Source organism: Myotis brandtii, unplaced genomic scaffold (assembly GCF_000412655.1).
Source record: "Myotis brandtii unplaced genomic scaffold, ASM41265v1 scaffold819, whole genome shotgun sequence".
NCBI classification, from domain to species: Eukaryota; Metazoa; Chordata; class Mammalia; order Chiroptera; family Vespertilionidae; genus Myotis; species Myotis brandtii.
The window spans coordinates 201,283-205,099 of NW_005371320.1; positions in this window are offsets into that span (position 1 = coordinate 201,283).

Sequence of the window (3,817 nt, forward strand, 5' to 3'; positions counted from 1 at the left end):
GGGTGAGGCAGGCCTGGGGGCTCCCCGCCCTGGCTGAGTCGCAGACCCCGAGGGAGCAGGGCCGCGGGCCCAGGAGCCCAGGTACCCTGAGACCTGGGAGCACGGAGAGTTTGGGGTGACATTAGCCAGGGCCACTGCCTCACCCGTCACCCCTGAGGAACTGCACAAGCCAAGGGGCTCATGGGTTCCAAGAACCCACTTGCTGGGAAGTCTAAAGGCCCCCCTGGACGCTGTGAGGGAGGGAAGGGGTGCCAGGGGCGGCCTTGGAGTCCCCCCTGGCTCCACTGTGGCAGCCCATTCACCAGGAACATTCACCTACAACCCAGGCCTCAGGTGTCAGAGGAAATACAGCAGCGGGAAGGCCAGGAGCCAAAGGACTGACTGGCTCCTCCCTCTCCCTTCTGAGCCCCAGGATCCTGCCCCTCCTCCTGTTGACCCTCCTGGGGGTTGGGCTGCGGCCCAGGGCCCAGCCTCTGGCCCCAACTTGCTGGGCAGGGCCTGCTCTTCAGCTGTTCCCAGGCACCCACCGGGAAGCTGACCCCTCGGGGTGCGCAAATGTGAGGTCCCAGGCCAACTACCTCCACACCTGAGGGTGCAGCCCTGTGACAGCAAGTCAACCCCGCCCACAGCCCAGGGTGAGCGCCCACAGCCCAGGGTGAGCCTGGAGCAGTCGGGCATGGCGGCCTCCGGCCTCCAGGGCAGGGGCCACTCACTTTTGTAAAGAACCAAAGGGAAAGTATAAACTGTGGAAAACATGATACTTGAAAGGAAGAGCACAACAGGTGAGAGAAACATGAGTCTCCATGCAGCTGAAGAACAAACACCAGGCAACCTGGGCCTGATGCCAAGGAACTTTCCAGAAGGCAGCAGTGAAGCCCTGAGAGAGAACCCGCCCCCCAATCAGGACAAGCTCCCACTCAGGGATAACGCCCCGCCTACAGGCCCTTCCCACGGACTCCCCTTCAACTTCCAGGAGAGACGGGAGGGTCCAGATTGAAGTGTCAAATTTAGATGCAAGGGGTGGGGGAGGAGAATGTTTGAAGAAACAGCAAAGGTGACTTTTCCAGATTTGAAGAAAGAAACCAGATGGAAAGGCCTCATGGACAGCCTACGGACCTAAGGAAAGTCATACCCAGACACAGGGCAGCAGGCTGGGCCCAAAGACACAGGACATCTTAGAAGCTTCAGAGAGAAAGACCAGGTCACAGGGAAAGAAAAAAATTCAGAAATCAGTTTCTCAGCAACAACAATGGATTCAAAAAGCCAATTGAATAATATTTCATATATACTAGAGGCCCGATGCACGAAATTCATGCAAGCATAGGCCTCCCTTCCCCCAGCTGCCGGCACCGGTTTCTCTCTGGCATCCGGGACCCAGGCTTCCCTTGCAGCCCCGGCTTCATCCGGAAGGTCATTGGTCTAATTAGCATATTATGCTTTTATTATTATAGACTAGAGGCCCGGGGCATGAAATTCGTGCACTGGGGTGGGGGGTCCCTCAGCCAAGCCTGCCCCCTCTCACAGTCCAGGAGCCCTCAGGGGATGTCCTCCTGACAGCTTAGGCCTGCTCCCCATGGGGAGTGGCCCTAAGCTGCAGTCTGGCCATGGAGGCTCAGAGCAGGCGCAGTGTGTGTGTGTGTGTGTGTGTGTGTGTGTGTGTGTTAGCTGGGGACCTGCCCCCCAGCCTCGCCGGGGAGGCTTGGAGCAGGTGCCCCTTTGTGTTGTTCTCTCAGGCTCGGGGCCGCACCCGGCTCCTCCTCCTGAGCTGGTCGTGACCATTACAGAGTCCCGACCTCATTTGCATATTACTTCTTTAGATAGATAGATAGATGATAGATAGATGATAGATAGATAGATAGATAGATAGATAGGAAAAGAACTTTTCATCTAGAATTTTATATCCAGACAAACTCCCATTCAAATGCTAGAGCATAAAAAAGTGCCCTCAGGCCTCAAAGACATCAGAAGGTTGCAACACGGGGACCTGTCCTGACGACAGGCTGGGAAGGAGAGTGGGAGGGGCCAGGGCTGAAGAGATGGGAAGTGGGGGTGAGATACATTGGTAATGCTTATTATTATCTTTTTACGTTTTTTAAAAGCTGGGACTGAAATGTGATGGGGAAGGGGGAGACCAAAGGAGTGGCATGCACTGCAGAGCTCACGTGGTGAGGGGAGAAACGGAGAGTGAAAAGCTTGAGAAATCAAAGGACCACAAACTTAACATGAAGTCTATCCATTTCTAGAAAAGTTTAAAACATCAAAATTGACACAACAACCAACAGAGAATTTGAACAGGCTAGCAAGCATGAAAGATATCAAAATGTTGGTCAAAGACCTCCTATTTTCAAAATATCCAGTCCACATGTTTTTACAGGCAAAGTATACCAAACTCAATGATTTCTTCTTACAGAAATGGTTATGGGAAGCAGAAAGGAGGAGTGGAAACTGCCCAGTCCATTTTATGAGGCCGGGGTGATCTCAATTCCCAAACCAGATGAAGGACATTCCAAGATAAGAAAAAGTACAGGCCCATTTACTCATAACGGACATGCAAACGTCCTAAATAAAGTACTAGTTGACTAACGGCAACAGTGTATTTTGAAAATACATGGTGTCCAGCCCAGCCCGTGTTGCTCAGTGGTTGAGCATCAACTCATGCACCAAGACGTCACCGGTTCGATTCCCCAGTCAGGGCACGTGCCCAGGTTGCGGGCTAGACCCTCAGTAGGGTCACCGGCGTCACTGGCGCGGCTGGGTGTGCAGGAGACAGCTAATGGATGTGGATGTTGATCTCTCTTTGATGTTTCTCTCTCTCCCTCACCCTTCCTCTCTCTCTAAAAATCATTAAAAACATTAAAAAATACAAATACACGGTGTTCAAAGGGTTCATGCCCCAGGAATGCGGGAAGGCAGCCTGGGACCTCGGGCTGGTAGGTGTGCATGCTGGTGCCCCAGCAGGTGGCAGTGAGAGCCTTGTGCTGGGCAAGTCAGCCTGGCTGAGGGAAGGCAAGAGGGCGCGTTTGAAGAAGTGGCACCTGCGCCCGCCCGGCGGGAGGACAGTCTTGCAAGGATGGCTCCGCCTCAGAAGACCTCACCAACAGGCCAAATAACGGAGGGGAGAGAAGTCACATCTCATCGACGCAGGAAAAACCCAAAAAAGCCAACAACCTGCTTGTGATTGCTAAACACTGCTAGCAAACTCGCTCTGGCCGCAGCGCATTGGTGAGAGCGTCACCCCATACGCCAAGGCTGTGGCTTGATCCCGGTCAGGGCACACACAAGCAGCAACCCATGCAGGCGGGACAGCAAATCCATGTTTCTCGCTCTCAAATCAGCTTTAAGTAATTTTTCAAACTGCTAGCAAACTAGCAGTGGGACAGAATTTCTACAACTGGATAGTTTTTGTACCAAACCCGACAGCAAACTGGGCAAAGGGTAGAAACGGGAGGGGCAAGGGGCCCAGGAGGAAGAAAGTCACAGGGAGAGGCTTCCAACCTGAGAAACACACATTAAACCCGGTGTGTGTGTGGTGGGGGAGGGGAGGGCTGAGCGCTGTGGAGGGCCGTTCAGCCAGGGTGGGGGGTCCCTCCACCTCCCACGGGGACTCCTGGGCCATCGCCCCTGTCCCTTAGCCCCTGACTGTTCCCACCCCCCAAGGCCTCCGATGAAGCTGCAAGGATCCATGTCTCAGCCCCGCCCCCATGTCCTAGCTCCGCCCCCATGTCTAAGCCCCGCCCCATGTCCCAGCCACGCCCCCATACCCTAGCTCCGCCCACACACCCCAGCTCCGCCCCCATGTCCAAGCTCCGCCCTCACA